The 16,832-nt window shown below is 41.9% G+C and overlaps 1 pseudogene; it reads left to right on the top strand.

The window, feature by feature from the left end:
* Window positions 1-10,595: 10,595 nt before the first annotated feature.
* Window positions 10,596-12,053, top strand: LOC125555583 (BTB/POZ and MATH domain-containing protein 1 pseudogene; annotated as a pseudogene).
* Window positions 12,054-16,832: the final 4,779 nt, after the last annotated feature.

Genomic DNA, 16,832 nt, shown 5'->3' with positions numbered 1-16,832 from the left:
TAGTACGAACTCTAGGGCTGTTTGTGACACTTATAGGAATAGCCCAACGGATTGATTGGAAAGAATAACTTTGAGGTGGTTTTGTACCCTACCATAATCTCTTCATTCATTCTCCGCTATTAGTGACTTTGAAGTGACTGTTTGTTGCATGTTGAGGGATAGTTATGTGATCCAATTATGTTAGTATTGTTGAGGGAACTTGCACTAGCGAAAGTATGAACCCTAGGCCTTGTTTCCTATCATTGCAATACCGTTTATGCTCACTTTTATCACTTGCTACCTTGCTGTTTTTATATTTTCAGGTTACAAAAACTATTATTATCACCATCTCTTCGCCGAACTAGTGCACCTATACAATTTACCATTGTATTGGGTATGTTTGGGACACAAGAGACTCTTTGTTATTTGGTTGCAGGGTTTCTTGAGAGAGACCATCTTCATCCTACGCCTCCTACGGATTGATAAACCTTAGGTCATCCACTTGAGGGAAATTTGCTACTGTCCTACAAACCTCTGCACTTGGAGGCCCAACAACGTCTACAAGAAGAAGGTTGTGTAGTATACATCAGCCACCAGGGAAATCACTTGGTGGCTTGGTCGTATTCGAACCATAGCTACACTTCTTGATCAGCGTAAGGCCACCAGGGAAATCACTTGGGGGCTTGCTCGTATTCGAACCATAGCTACACCTCTTGATCAGCGTAAGGCCACCAGGGAAATCACTTGGGGGCTTGCTCGTATTCGAACCATAGCTACACCTCTTGATCAGCGTAAGGCCACCAGGGAAATCACTCGGGGGCTTGGTCATATTCGAACCATAGCTACACCTCTTGATCGGCGTAAGACCACCAGGGAAATCACTTGGGGGCTTGGTCGTATTCGAACCATAGCTACACCTCTTGATCGGCGCAATGCCACAATTATGACTATTTGGGGGCTCTGGTCGTATCTGAACCATAGCTTAAACCCTCTTGATCATACACATACATCATCATATATTGCATCATACATTGCATCATCATTACATCATCATAGCATGTATCATATGTGCATGGACATACCGGTTTATATGGCAGGAATCGGTTTTCAAACCAGGTTATATTATTCAAATCTTTAATAGCCAACATGGCTGGATTTTTGTTATGGTTATCAATAACCAGTATTACGATTGAGGTTTTGAAAGTCGCTTTAGCGCAATGGATATTATTTTATCGATGGATATGATTTATTCTACAATAGAAGGAATAGTCCCGAGTCGCTGCAGGCTTACGACCCGGCACTTGGGGGCTACATTATTCAAATTGAGATTACATCAAATATGGAAGTCCCATGTCACTGCCAGCATGCGCCATGGCACTTGGGGGCTAATGCAAAGTCATTTTTCGATCACCTTATTGAAGACCCGACTCATCACATTGTAATGAGTCGACCCTTGGGGGCTACCAATTGCTCCTGTCAACAATTCAAGGTACACAAGTCTTAACCCATTATATTGAAGGGTCCACTCCTCAGTTGGTAAAGCACAAAGCTTTAACCTTGTGGACGTGGGTTCAAGCCCCATGATGGGAGTTACATCATATGATGTTATTTTCAATGAAGTATATATAAAGTCCCAACTCATTATTATCTTACTGAGCCGGCCCTTAGAGGCTACATGCTGCTGTTAAAGTCTACATGATCATATTTTCAAAGTCCATGTTCATTATTTGCATAATGACCCGGCCCTTGGGGGCTACACTGGTTGAAGTTTTTATGGGCATCAGGCAATTACAAGTCCCAAGTTGCTCCAAGCATGACAACCCGGAACTTGGGGGCTACATATGTGGAATACTCAGTTCTGATTAGTGATTGAGATGAACAACCTGGATTTCTTCAAGCTTGTGACATTCATATTGAAGCAATTCTTAAGCTGTTACTACGTTACCTTCTTAAGACTTGGGGCTACAAGTGATAGGCATATAAGAGATATATTTTCAAAGCTGATATTAACAAACAGTTATGACCCGGTGCCATCAATATTTATAAACCGGCAATTTTGGCAATGATAAACCGACAAGTTCTACATCCTTAAAGCCGGTTGAAGATCAGATTAGTATTTCAAAGACCAGTATTTTTGTTAGGCATTGGGAGCTGAATCAAATGAATTATTCTTCACAATTTTTCTCTGTGACAAACCAATGTCAGCAAATTGATTATGAAGCTGGCCTATTGACCGGGATTTTCTAGAAGAAGGAAACACAAGGACATAAGGATGATTCATGATCAGTTTAACATGGATAAATCCAAATTAAACTGGGGGCTAATGTCGGGGATATACCCTGCGGTATGACCCGGCCAGAGTTATAACCCGGCTGGGACTTGGTAAACCGGTAGAGAGTTAAGACATACATTTACGACAGATGGTTAAGACGGATGGTAATCCGGCAGATGATAACCCGACAGGTGTTAAGTCATATGATAACCCGGCAAGTGTTAATTCAGATGATAACCTGGCAGCTGTTAAGTCAGATGATAATCCGGCAGGTGTTAAGTCAGATGATAACCCGACAGGTGTTAAGTCAGATGATAACCCGGCAGGTGTTAAGTCAGATCATAACCCGGCAGGTGTTAAGTCAGATCATAACCCGGCAGACAATCATAACCCGGCAGACAGTCATAACACAGCAGACAGGGTTGCCTGGGGTTAACAAGCCCGGGACGTTAAGAAGCCCAAGATGTTAAGAAGCCCATGAAGAGAAGTCAAAATAGTTTAAGTCTTAATCAAGGTTGTCAGAATCGCGATTTTGAATCGGATTGGAGCTCTGATGGTAGGATCGCAAATCGTGGAATCTTCACTATCATGATTGTAAAAACATAGATTCTATTAACTAAAATCGTAGAATTAGAGGGATTAGTTTGGATCGTAAAGTCGTAGAATCGTATAACAGAATCGCGATTCTCTTAATCCGAGTTGGACTCTACATGTAGCCCGCCCCTTCAAACATATATAAGGAGGGGCAGGGCACCCCAAAGAGGGAGAGAAAAATCTTAAGGGTTAGACATAACTAGGAGAGCCGGTTTACTGCGACTCCCTCGTGATGATAATAAGACCTAGCCACAAACAGCATGTAGGGTTGTTACCGGATGATGTTTCCCGGGGCCCGAAGCTATCTAAACCCTTGTCTTGTGTTGCGTTTCTCGATTCCACTCAACCCCTCTCAAGCTACCACATAGATGCGTTGGCCTCACGACTAAGTCCTCACACTAGGACATCTGCCGTGACAATTCCACGATAGTTATGTTGTTCTGTTTTGCAAATGGTGCTCCCTCTAGTGAGAATAAGCATCGACCCTTTTATGGAAGTTGATCAGGTGGACCTTTAGGTGTCGACGACAAGCACTATGAGCGTTGTATGAGGGCTAGCGCTCATAGCACACATTGTCTTACACTATGTTAATTCTGGTGTGCCTCCAATTGCTACTCCTCTTCCACCAAACTTTGTGTGTTCCTTGTATGTGATGATTCACTTCCATGATTATGCTCTTTTCCCATGGAAACACATTAAACAAAAGATTTCACGACCCCTCACATTCATTAGTCATTAGTGGCAATATCAGAGTGATTTTCTCGGAAGTTCCAGGATTATTCGCTTTAAACAACTGTATGATGAGCTCAAAATATCACTCATCACCCACTTCCTCGACCACCACATCGAGGGTGCAGTCACCGAGGGCTTCGGGATCCGCCTCTTTTGTAGTGTCCTTCTTGGATCTTGCCGTTGAAGCTTTCTCCTTGGATGCATCGGCTTCTCCCGAGGCTTGCTTTGGATCACTGCGATGGTCGAGGTAACTTCTCACACGCGGTGAGGATTCCCCGCCAACAATGTTGATGTTTAAGAATCCACTTTCAAGTAGGAGGTATCCTTAGTAGCATGGTCAAAAATTAACGGGGGCATGTATGACGGCCTTATATCGAAGGTCACCATACACTCGACAAAGTAGCACGCTGATGTTTTTTAATTAGGTCCAGTTGCCTAGCTTGTGGTTGCACGACCTATGACCTATGGGAGGGTCATCGAGAGCGGTGCCCGAGGTACGACACAGTTGGAGTGTGGTCATTTTCGAAGTCCCATGACTCCCAACTAGTCCAAGCCTTACAAGGTCCCTCTAACCACTAGTAGAAAAAGGGCCATTTGTTCCGGTTCATAAGGGCCTTTAGTCCCGGTTCTGGAACCGGGACTAAAGGGTCGTTACTAAAGCCCCCCCTTCAGTCCCGATTCTTATACGAACCGGGACTAAAGGCCCTCCACGTGGCCGCTGCATGGAGGTCCACCTTTAGTCCCAGTTGGTAACACAACGCCAACTGGTACTAAAGGAAATTTTATGATTTTTTTTTTGAATTTTTTCCCGAATTTTCAAATTGCTGAATTATTTTAACCTCTAATCTCTAATCACCCCTCATCACTGCTCAATTTAACTTCTAATCTCTAATCACCCTCATCATTCCAAATCATCTAACTTCTCAGACGGTCACCCATCCTCTCACTACCCCAGCCTGAGCACACTTAACTTCCGGGTTCTATTCTCCCTCGTTTCCAAGTCTGCACTTGTTGTTTTCCTGACAATAGTCAGATGTCAATCCTATTAACTCTCAAGAGTTTAGCTTGAGAATGAAGTCACACATTTCACTGTTTGAGTTTGAAACTATTGTTCTAAAAAACAATAATTATTTAGTAACACTAATATTTCTTGAATAAGTAGTTTGACCATTGTTTGACCATAGTTTGACCAGATTTGACCAAAATTCAAAAAAACTAAAATAATTATTTAGTAACACTAATATTCTTGAATAATTATTTAGTAACACTAATACTTCTTGAATAAGTAGTTTGACCATAGTTTGACCAGATTTAACGAAAATTCAAAAAACCTGAAATTTGAGCATAACTTTTTTCCTTTTAGAATTTGAGGATTCTAAAAATTTGCAAACAGGCCGTAGGCTGTCAAAATCGGATGCGGATTTTCATGCTGAACATTTTGATATATTATACGTTTTTTTCTGACATCGTATGCAAAGTTATAGCCGTTTTACATTTTCCCTACACTTTTGCAAAACATGTCCAAATTTAAGTTTTTAAATTTTCCTAACTACATCTCGAAGGATTTTAACTTTTGAAGTTTTTATCATTTTCTTTTGCTTTTTACAAAAATGAAAAGGCGATACACGGGGAGGGGGGGAGAATATGAAAATTGCACCATTAGTACCGGTTCATGGCACCAACCGGGACTAAAGGTCCCATTTGAATCGGGACTAATGCCTGTACGGTGCCCTAGCCGCTCGAACCGGGACTAATGCTCACATTAGTCCTGGTTCGTAATGCAACCGTGATTAATGCTCTTTTCTGGCCGAACCAAAGCCCCGTTTTCTACTAGTGAACACTGAGCTCCCATCCTTCGTTTTGCCCTCTTGAAGGGGCTTAGAAGGAGAGAGTGACCCTCCACTTGAGTTTATTCAAGTTAGAGTGAGTTGGTTACATGCCCTTGGGGACTTTATATAGCCTAGGTGTCCTTGACAAATGACCAAGGCTACCCTTGAAGCGAGGAGGTGGGGGTAGAACTAGGTAGTTTTTCGTCCTTTGGCCCATGTGCACCTTATTGGGCTATGAGGTGGGTTGTGGCCCATATGGGGGGAATCCCTACACTAGGAGATGCCTCCTTGATTGGGCTTGGGCCTCTTTACTCCCTTGTCTCCTTTGACTTATTATTTTTTGTGGTCTTCTTCCTTTCACTTGCTTTGACTAGTCTTGGCTGATGATGTGGCCTTCCACATAGGACAATGGATTAAAATCCTCTGCTATAACATATACATTACCCTCATTAGATTTAGGGCTAGCAAAGGTTAAATCCAGAACTAGTAGTTTGACTCACCTACATCCCTTGGTGGGATCCTCCAAGTGGAGAGGACTCCATTGGAGTCGAAGCCCACCTACATGATGAAGACTCCAAAGAGTACAAGGCCACCAACATGGTGAAGACTCCATGAGCGCAAGCTCTCCTATGTGGATAAGAATTCGTCCAGATTACAAGCCCTCGTGGGAAAGAACCATATATTGCTCCCTCTTTCACTCGTGCACATGATTGAGATCAATGATCTATCCATGTGTATCTTTTATTGCATTGTGTGTGTTGGTTTTTGGTAGTTTCTTTGTGTTTTCTGTCGTTTTCCTTCGTGTTCTTCTAATCCAACTCTAATTCGTGAAGATCAGGCCACCTACCCTGCACCAAAGAGGGTGGTGACGAAGATATGTGGGTGAGCCATGACAGAAAGGTAGGAGTAGGCACATGTTAAGCGTGGCCGGTAACAAAGACGTCGAGAAGTCAATGATGTAATCAAGCAGGTGAAAGGATTTCTATCCATTGTAGCTTCTCCTTTTCAAACATTTTTACTTGTTGATGATTTTGACGATGGTGAATGTTAGTACGATGCCCTTTTTATGTATGAATGTGATGATAATGTATGATATATACAAATAAATATATAGTTGAGGTGTATGGAGGTCAATGACGGAGGAAGGAATAATTGTCATGTGTGACAAAGTTTATGCATGAGAAACGTCCGAGAAAATATTACTATGATGTTTCCCTACAAAATAAAGTAATACATATCTAGAAACATCATAGTATACATATAACACTGCGCATTAGTTTCCTTTACATAAACTCGAAAAACACAAAACCGACTGAGTCATTTGTAGGGAAACCAGTGGTATTGATTATGAAATGGATTACCTAGGTACTAGGGGTTTCTCAAGCAATTAAAATGTTTAAATGTACTTCTTTTACTGAAGATTGTTTGGTTTGTAGGATTGGAAAATATATGATTTTTCCCTATGATTGACTGTTTGTGCAACTTTAGAGAAAAACTTGTATATTTTCCTAATAACACACAAGTATAGGGGATCGCAACAGTTTTCGAGGATAGAGTATTCAACCCAAATTTATTGATTTGACACAAGGAGAACCAATGCATATTCGCAAGTATTAGCAGTTGAGTTGTCAATCCAACCGCACCTGGAGAACTAAATATCTGTAGCAAGGTGATTAGTAGACGAGTAATATGACAGTTTGATAGTAGTGGTAACAGTTGCAATAATAACAGTAACAGTAAGAGTAGCAGTTTTGTAGTGATGGTAACAACAGCAACAGTGAAAGTAACTTAGCAAAGATTAATATATGAAAAGCGTAGGCATTGGATCAATGATGAATATTTGTGTTGGATAACCGTCATCATGTAACAGTCACAACCTAGAGCGATGCATAATAGCTCCAATTCATCAATGTAATGTAGGCATGTATTTCGTATATAGTCATACATGCTTATAGTAAGAATTTGCATGACATCTTTTGTCCTACCCTCTCGTGGCAGCAGGGTCCATAAGGAAACTAAGAGATATTAAGGTCTCTTTTTAATAGAGAACCAAAACAAATCATTAACACATTGTGAATACATGAACTCCTCAAACTACAGTAATCACCAGAAAGAATCCCAATTATTGTCACCTTAAGGTATGCGGATCATAACACGTAATAGGTGCATATAACTTGCAAGATAGGATCAAGAACTCAAATATATTCATGAAAACATAAAGGGTATGGTTCAGATCTGAAATCATGACACTCGGGCCCTAGTGACAAGCATCAAGCATACCAAAGTCATAGCAACATAAATCTCAGAACATAGTGGATATTAGAGATCAAGCCCTAACAAATTGACTCGATTACATGAAAAATCACGTCCAACCCCATCACCGTCCAACGAGCCTACGAAGGAATTACTCACTCCGAGTGGTGAACATCATGCAATTAGTGATGAAGAAGGGTCGATGATGACAACGGCACCGAATTCCACCCTCCGGAGCCCCGAACGGACTCCAGATCTGCCCTTGCGATGAAGTACAGGAGGTGGTGGTGGCTCGGTATCGTAAAACGCGACGATTCCTTTTCTCTAATTTTTTTCTGGACGAATAGGTACTTATGGAGTTGGAGTTAGGGTTGTTGAAGTTGCCAGGGGCCCACAAGCCTGCTAGGCGCACCCTAGGGGGGGCGCCCCTAGGCTTGTGGCGCCCTGGTGGTCCCCCTCTATTAATTCTCTCCGCCAGTATTTTTATATATTTTGGAAATATTCCCCGTAAATTTTCATTCCAATCCGAGATTTTTTATTTCTGCACAGAAACAACACCATAGCAATTCTTCTGAAAACTGCATCTGTCCAGGTTAGTTCCATTCAAATCATGCAAATTATAGTCCAAAATAAGAGCAAAATTGTTTGGAAAAGTAGATATGTTTGGGACGTATCATTTCCTTCATTCTCCTCTATAAGTTGCAGCCAGGGCAAATTCCTCCTTTCGAGTATTTGACAGTGAGCCCGCAGATTCACGTCCCCTTTGCATGTCGCTCCGATAGTTGGTGGTGAGGAGGGGAAATCCGGTGCCTCAGCTCCATCTAATAATTGAGGTTAGGGTTTTTAATATTCGCACAGGGGGGGGGAGGGTTGTCGGAGCTCGGCCTGATCGCAACGCTTATTCTTTGAGTTGGTATTTTGGCATTTGATCCTCGTTAAGTTTGTACATTTGGACGGATTTTTTTGCGGAAAAACTTCCAATCTATTCATCTTTAATCATGGCAATACAACGAATACCAGAAATAAAAATTACATCCAGATTCATAGACCACCTAGCGACGACTACAAGCACCGAACAGAGCCGAAGGCGCGCCGCCTTCATTGGCCCTCCATCGCCGGAGCCGGGCACAACTTGTTGTAGTAGACAGTCGAGAAGTCGTCGTGCTAATGCTCCATAGGACCAGCACCCCAGAACAGCAACCGACGCCGATGAAGAATAACATAGATCGGAAGGATCCAAACCGAAGACACAAGAACGTAGACGAACAGCGACGAGATCCGAGCAAATCCACCAAAGATAGATCTGCCGAAGACACACCTCCACACGCCCACCAACGATGCTAGACGCACCGCCGGAACGGGGGCTAGGCGGGGAGACCTTTATTCCATCTTCAGGGAGCCGCCGCCGTCTCGCTTTGCTGAGTAGGACACAAACCCTAATAACATTGACAAAAACGACTACAAATGGAGCCCTCCCGCCGGCCCTTACCAGGATCCACCGCGCCTCCATGGCCATAGGGCCACCGGAGACGAGGCGGACCTGCACCGGCACCGGCGAGAGGCACGAACCCTAACTTTCTTTCTTGGAGGAGGAGGAGGCGGAGCCCTGGCTCTCGGTACGTAAGATTGGATAATTCGGTCGCGTGCTTTACCGGCAACCAATCATGTGCTGCCATCATCTCCGGCATAGATTTCTGTCGTCTCGTTGGAGCGACGAGGTTAGGTTTTCTCCTTGTGTGTGCAATATGGTGATACTCTAGTGTCATGCACTTCAAATTTTCAAGAGTTTAACCGTGGTGACTGCGGCTCTAGGCGTTGGTTCTTAGAGGCACATGCATAAAAACTTCCCCGCTATCATTGATGAGATCACGCCGGCTCCACCGGGGAGCAACAAGAACGACTCGTTCTGATGGTGGCAGTGCTCGTTCAATGGTTCAAAGACCTCAATGAAATTTGTCTTATGTGTGCGATGCTTTGAACCTAAGTTGAAATTTATACCAATAGATTTGGACCACTTTTGCAAAAAAGAAAAGAGAGATCAAAAGCTCACTAGTTGGGTAATTTGAACAAATTTTAATATATTTGGGTCATTTTTGAAAAAAAATGCAAAATAATTTTTTTCAAATGTGTTTACTTCAAGGAAAAAATATATTTTTTAACACAGTACAGACGCAAACGCTTATATACACGCGCACACACTCATCCCTATGAATGCATACACGCACACCCTACCCCTATGAGCACCTACGAAAGACTGAGCTGACATATCATCTTAAAATTTACGAAGTCACCGTAGCCATCTCGTCATCAACGGGAAGTATCCTCCCACTGAATGCGCATCGCTGGAAATTCTGAAATAAATCCAGAAATAAACGCGAGCATCAGAATTTGAACCTTGGTGGGCAGGGATACCACAGTCCCTCTAAATATCTAACCACAGGTTGGTTCGCAAGGAAAAAAATGCATTTATTTTATAGAAAACTGTTTGGGTTAATCATCAAGTAATTTAGTTTAGTCCAGTTTTGACGCACACACACAAACCAAAGTGTCACTCGCCCGCGAATCAACCTGTGGTTGAGATGCTTAGGTGGATAGTGGTATCCCCAACCCATCAGGGTTTAAATCCTGGTATTCGCATTATTTCTGAATTTATTTCAGAATTTCCGGCGATGCGCTTTCAGTGGAAGGAGACGTTTCCGTCGACGACGAGACGCCTACGGTGACTTCGTAAATCTTAAGATGATATACCGGCTCAGTCTTTCGGAGGTACTCATAGGGATAGGGTGTGCGTGTATGTTTATAGGGGTGAGTGTATGCGCGTGTATACGAGCGCTTGTGTCTGTACTGATGCAAAAAAAAAAGTGTCACTCGACCTGCGTAAAATGACCAATTTCGCCCCCCCCCCCCCCCCCCCCTCCTGGACCTTGTCCCCCAAATCTGGCCGACGCCGCCGCCGCCCCCGTGTTCCGTCGCGCCGCTGCTCCCCAGCTCACCGTCGGTCTCGGAGGCAAAACCACCTCTCCCATCGCCGCCGGTCTTAATCGAGAGTCCAACCACCTCCTCCCAACTCCCACCATGGCAGCATCGCAGAGTTCAATAGCGATGGTGCCGTCGAGGTGCACAGCAGAGATGCACACGGCGCGGGCCACGGTCGCGGTCGAGATCTCTGGCTACAGCCGTCTCAAGGGCCTCGGGAGAGGCAAATATCTCCGTTCTCCGGCATTCTCCATCGGGGGCCACGAATGGTGCATCTACTACTTCCCCGACGGAAGCCCAGACGAGGCGAGCCAAGGTCACGTATCTGTCTTCCTCAAGCTCTTGACCAAGAACGCCGAGGTGAAGGCGCTCCACACGTGGATGCGTTTGAATCGAGTTAGTGGGCAGTCGATTGTGGCGCTCTCCCGCAAAGGGCCAGACGTGTTCGAGCGTAAAAAATCTTGGGGCGTACCAAAGTTCATGCAGACCACTGCTGAAGTAGAGTCGGCGTACCTGCAGAACGATTGTCTCCTGATCGAGTGCGAAGTCAGTGTTATCAAGGAAACACTTGATATCCATGTGCCACCCTCTGACCTTTCGGATAATCTTGCAACCTTGCTAAATGGGAAGATAGGAGCAGATGTGACTTTCAAGGTTCAAGGGGAGGTCTTTTCCGCTCATAAGATTTTGCTTGCGATGCGATCGGCGGTCTTCAACGCGGAGTTCTATGGGCCTATGGGGGACAACGGGGCACAGGACATAACTATTGACGACATGCAGCCTGCTGTTTTCAAGGCATTTCTTCACTTCATCTACACCGATTCATTGCCTTCCATGGATGATCTTGATGATGATGACAAAAGAGAAATGGTTAAGCACTTACTTGTGGCTGGAGATAAGTATGCGATGGAAAGGATGAAGAGGGTATGTGAAGGGATGCTATGCAAGAGTCTTGATGTTGAGACCGTGGCGACCATATTAGCTCTAGCTGACCAGCACCATTGCAACAACCTCAAAGATGCTTGCATTGAATTTATGCTCTCTTCGAATAGAATGGATGATGTGATCGCAAGCCAAGGGTATGCACACCTCAAAAGATCTTGTCCTGATCTCATTGTAGATGTGTTTGAAAGAACAGTGAAGTCCCGCAAAATTTAGTACGCCAACCTTGTCTGAGCTACTGCTTATCCTAAAGCTCTGAAAGATCTTTGGAGGCGAATGCCTTATGTTTGGTCGCAGAAGGAATCAAGTCTTGCTAAATTTGGCATGCCCAGCCTGGGTTAGCTTCTATCTAGTTACTTTTGACACATAGCGACCTGAGATGAGGGTGCTATGTCTTTAAGTTTTCAGAGATCTTTTGGAGGAAGCAGTTGGTTCTATAAAATGTATGTCCCCAATGTATTGGTTGTCCTGTCTGATATAAGTATATATGAATCTATGGTAACTCAGTAGTTAACTTTTTATGTTCTCACTTTAATTGCTGGATTATGTGAAGAATGATAAAACTTTAAATTCTTGGCTATCACTTTTGAGATAAACTGCTTATGTGAAGAATGTTAAAACTTTGAGTTCTTGGCTATCACTTTTGTTAATATTTGGCATATGTGAAGAATGATAAAACTTGGAGTTCTTGGCTATCACTTTTGAGATAATCTGCTTTATCTGTATGAAATACTTATATTTGAACGCCAGCTGCTATGTTTTAGTTAGAGACAGTTACAAATGGTTTCTTGACATGTTTGCCTGACCCAACAAAGAAGGAATTAACATCAAATTTCTGTTCCACTCTGAAAGGCACTGTACGTGAAATCTGTACAGGTAAATTCTTATATGCAATTGCTTCCTGTTCATAAATTTTGATCATAGAGGGTTTTATGTGAAGAGAAATGCTGAATGAATCTTTTTATGAATTTAATGTATTGTGTGAAGCATATCGAAACAGCAACTTGCATTTTCCTTGAAACTCAGAAACTGGCAGTGCAAGATGCTAATTGTCAGTGATGAAGCCTTCCAGGGCAAATCACGGTTGCATGTCTCAGTTGTTTTTCTGAGGTAGGATGTTGGCCTAAAAGTATACTATTCTAAGGTAACATTGTATGCCATTACATTTTGGTAATTTGATACAAATTTGGAAAGTTTTGCCGTTGACACAGTTTCTCTGCGTGCACTAAAATTATTCGGAGAACTTTAGGAGGAAACGAGTTGGTTCTATAAAATGCATGTCTCCATTGTATTGTTGGCTAGTCCGATATAAGTATATCTATATATGAATCTATGGGCTCACTAGTTTCCTTTTTTATCTGCTTACTTTAATTTTTTGGTTTTGTGAAGAATGATACAACTTTGAGTTCTTGGCTATCACTTTTGAGATACATTTGAATGTCAACTGCCATATTTTAATTAGAGAACAGTCACAAATGGTTTCTTGACGTGAACCTTGGTAGCAGTTTTTTGATTCAGAAAATTTAAGTTAGAAAATGAATTGAATCAAACTACTTTGATGTTAGAGTGCAGTCAATTGTGGATTTAATTTTTAGTTAGTAGTACTTCTGTTGTACTAGCATATGTTCAGTGAAGCCTCTGCGCATGTTAGCTACACAAGCTCATTCATGTACTGTAAGACATAAGCAACCACTAGCCACTGTACTTGTATTTGTACAGAATTGAGGAAGGGGTTAACTGAACAAAAACCGAGCGAGGGACTGAGGGGAATCAAGAGGTTTAGTCGAAATGGCGGAGGAAGTGGGGATCACCCAGCCACTGGGTGGATTGAACAAACACTAACGTGGGTCTGTGCATGGTGCGCCCCTCGCCTTTTAGCTTGGCTCCCACGCCGCCCGAAGCTGGAGTTGCCCTGGCAAGGCGGCAATGGCACCGGCGTGAATCTAGCAGCTAACGAGAAAGGAAGTGAGGTAATGTGTCTGCGATAGCTTCAATGAGTGATCTCGGTTAGTTTTTACACAATTTTTTTTGTATATTCCTCGTTTCTATGCCAAAAAATGCCCACTGCTTGACCATTTTTCTAGGGATTTTTAGTCCAAATGTGGTTGATCTCTGTATCTTTTTTTGCCAGTTTCTTCTATGCAATTCGCTTTGCAAAATGTGATACAGTAATACCGTTTTCAAACAAAACCCTTCAGATTTTTATGTGATCCATGCAGTAATAGTTTGGTTTGTTCAGTTCAGTAAAGCTCTCTGGATTATGGAAGGGGTATACTAGTTTCCCTCATATCGCCCTTTCATTTTTCTGAATTGTTTGGTTCTACATAGGTCCTCTCAAATTTTTCGTAGCCACCGGATACTTCTGCATATCCAACTAAAATCATCATTGACCAACTCTACAGTTTGTTTCTCTCAGTTGTTTTCTTTTACACGTTGGAAGTTCCTTGGCTCAAAGTTCAATAAGATTGTAGTGCTGGCTAGGAGGTTATCTGAATCTATCAGTGGTAACTATGTGTTCTAGTAAGATATAAAGATTATTTGTTTTGTAGGATTGGGACATACAGGAATTTTTCCTATGGTTGACTTTGCATGAATTTCAGAGGAAATTTCCATACCTTTGTTTCTGTGACAACTATGCCATGCACCTAGTCTAATAGGAAATTTCAGACGAAATATGATTGTGTGTTTTCTTTTGCTGCAACAAAACACCTTCTATTACAGATTCACTCATGTGTTTTTATATCCTCTAAAATTCAGTATAACATTACATACCGATAGATATTTTCATATTTCTAAGTTTTTAGGCTTTATTGTGAACCAAAGAGCCCTTCAACGGGGAACGATTATTTTCATAAACAAATATCTCAGACGGTTCTACGCTACTAACTGACTGAGATAAATATATGATGTCGTCAGCCCTCGGACTAGAATCTGGATTAGACCTATGTATTATGTCAGTCGGTTTTGTTTCTATGCACGTAACAATTAGATTCCACATACTAACCGGTTTGTACAGAAAAACTGATTGCACCAGTATTAGTTTTTTTTTTTTTGCAGGGAGCACTGGTATTTGTGTCCTTTCATATACAACCGAAAACCAAAACTGGCTGAGCCATAATGTGTAACCAAACCAGCAGTGTTCATTAGAAGGTGAAATAATTGCATTCCTCTTTTTATAAAGTAGTTTCGTTCAAGATCCCTTTCTTAAAAGAAGGAAATTTTGTTTTCCTAGATTCAAAGCGAAACGACCATTCGTCAACACTCATGGTGAAGTGTTGATAAACTACAAGAAAATAATCTTCTTTTCTATACCGAGCCTTGCTCGTCCTTCGATCTCAGCCATCAAGGTACAAGAAAACTCATGTGCTAGTCTACTATCTACTACTATAAAAGCACAAATGAGGCAGATGCAAACCTTCACAGCCGTCAAACCACATGATCTAACGGTCCATCAACTTAACTTGCCTCTACCGTACATCCTGCTTCCCAGGGCGAGGAGCTCTCTGGCGTCCTGCTTCTCAAGGGGAGGTGTCCCTGCTCCAGAAATTCCCCAAGGTCCAACGAGTAGCTAACCTTTTCATAAATTACGCTCTTAAAATGCTTACATTGTTTTGGGCCAGCTAAAATGGCTTTTTATTTGGTTTTGTTTTCTTACATGAAGGATGGAGCTCCTTCAAAGAGGGAATAAATGGACTAATTTTATTTGATATTTCATTTGCGTAGTTATTCAGATAAGAATATTGTGGTTCATGTCTGCACATCAGAACTGATGATAACTTTGGCATACTTGTAGGTGTCATCGAATGCTTTCGTACATGGAGGGTACAGAGTTTAATCTTTACTGCAGTCTACAATGATGGATGTTCAAGTTTTCACCCACAAAATTTACAAAGAGCTCTAACATTGATGGATGTGGAGTTGCTGGATCATGTAGCACCAGTTCTTTTACATTTCTGAGTTCTCCAGAATGCAAATGAGCACACAAGAGGACTGGAATATGTAACTCAACTTCGAAATAAGACTAGAGCGGGAAAGAGAGATTATGTAGCACCATCAACATTTTCAGTTGATTAACACTGGTGCTAACCAAGAAATGCTAGATTGATGTGGACATGGCTAACATAAAAAGATATATAAATATTAGACGACAAGGTGAGGTCAAAAAGACCAATCCTCCACGGCTCTGTAGAAAGTTCATTACTGTCTACTTACTGCTGCATTGCATGGTAGTTGCAAATGCAAGAATAGTTTTCTGTCTTCCCATTGCTGGCTTACTGGACACACTAGACTTCCCTGCTATATAATAACTCCTGCTATTTGGAACCTTGGTTCCTTCCTTACAAGTTAAAATCTTGACAGCTTTCTGAGATATTGGGACAAAAGGAACACTCATCCAACTAGCCGGTGCTTCGTACAGAACTGAACCATCATCCACTGCAATGAAAGTTATCTATCTGCAGTGAATTTATTTTATTTTATTTTTTATCTTGAATCTGATCTGAGGCCTACCCCTTTGTTTTGTACTGAACTAAACGATGCTTCTTACTGAACTAGACCCTTTCCTCGTTCATGTACTGTCTCTGTTTTAGACGGATTTTTTTTACAGTGCTATCCTTGGTGTCAGCAACATCCCAAATCCAATTTGTTTGATTCAGTCACATAGGCCAGTAACTATAATCAAAGTGAAGATTAAACTTCATGCCTAGCCAGTTGATTTTCCTTTTTCTGGTTGCATCTTTATATCCAGGTCAGATTTACCCCACTTGAGAACAAACCATGCTTATACAGAGGAAAAATTGAGCAAGTTTGGCATAGTCATTCATAGAAATTGAGACTGTTCCTCATGATTAATTTCGTTAGCTTTAAGTCTCTCCTGCTGTAATAAAATTTTAATTTCCCACATTGTTCTTTCTTAAAAAGTAATTGATTTTTTAGTTTGGAGTTGTGCTAATATAAGTAAAAATAATACTCACAAGAAGCATAAGTAAAAATATATTTGTACTCACATGTGGGGCCCAAACATGAATACAAATATATAATACAACTTTAATGTGAGACCAACACTCCTGTAAAACAAATAAATAAACACTCTTGTAAAAAGCACAAATACGTTTCAACCAAAAACCATGCTTTTGGTTTTAGTTTTGGTTCCCAACCAATTCTAATTCTATGTTATAATATAAGTGAGTGAACAAATTGTATTTACAACACGACAATATAGCTTTTCGGTCCCCCCCCCCCCCCCCCCCCCCCGC

This window comes from Triticum urartu, chromosome 5A (genome assembly GCF_056163025.1).
Source record: "Triticum urartu cultivar PI428250 chromosome 5A, HENAU_Tu73, whole genome shotgun sequence".
In the NCBI taxonomy this organism is placed as follows: Eukaryota; Viridiplantae; Streptophyta; class Magnoliopsida; order Poales; family Poaceae; genus Triticum; species Triticum urartu.
This window is presented reverse-complemented; position numbering and strand designations above follow the sequence as displayed.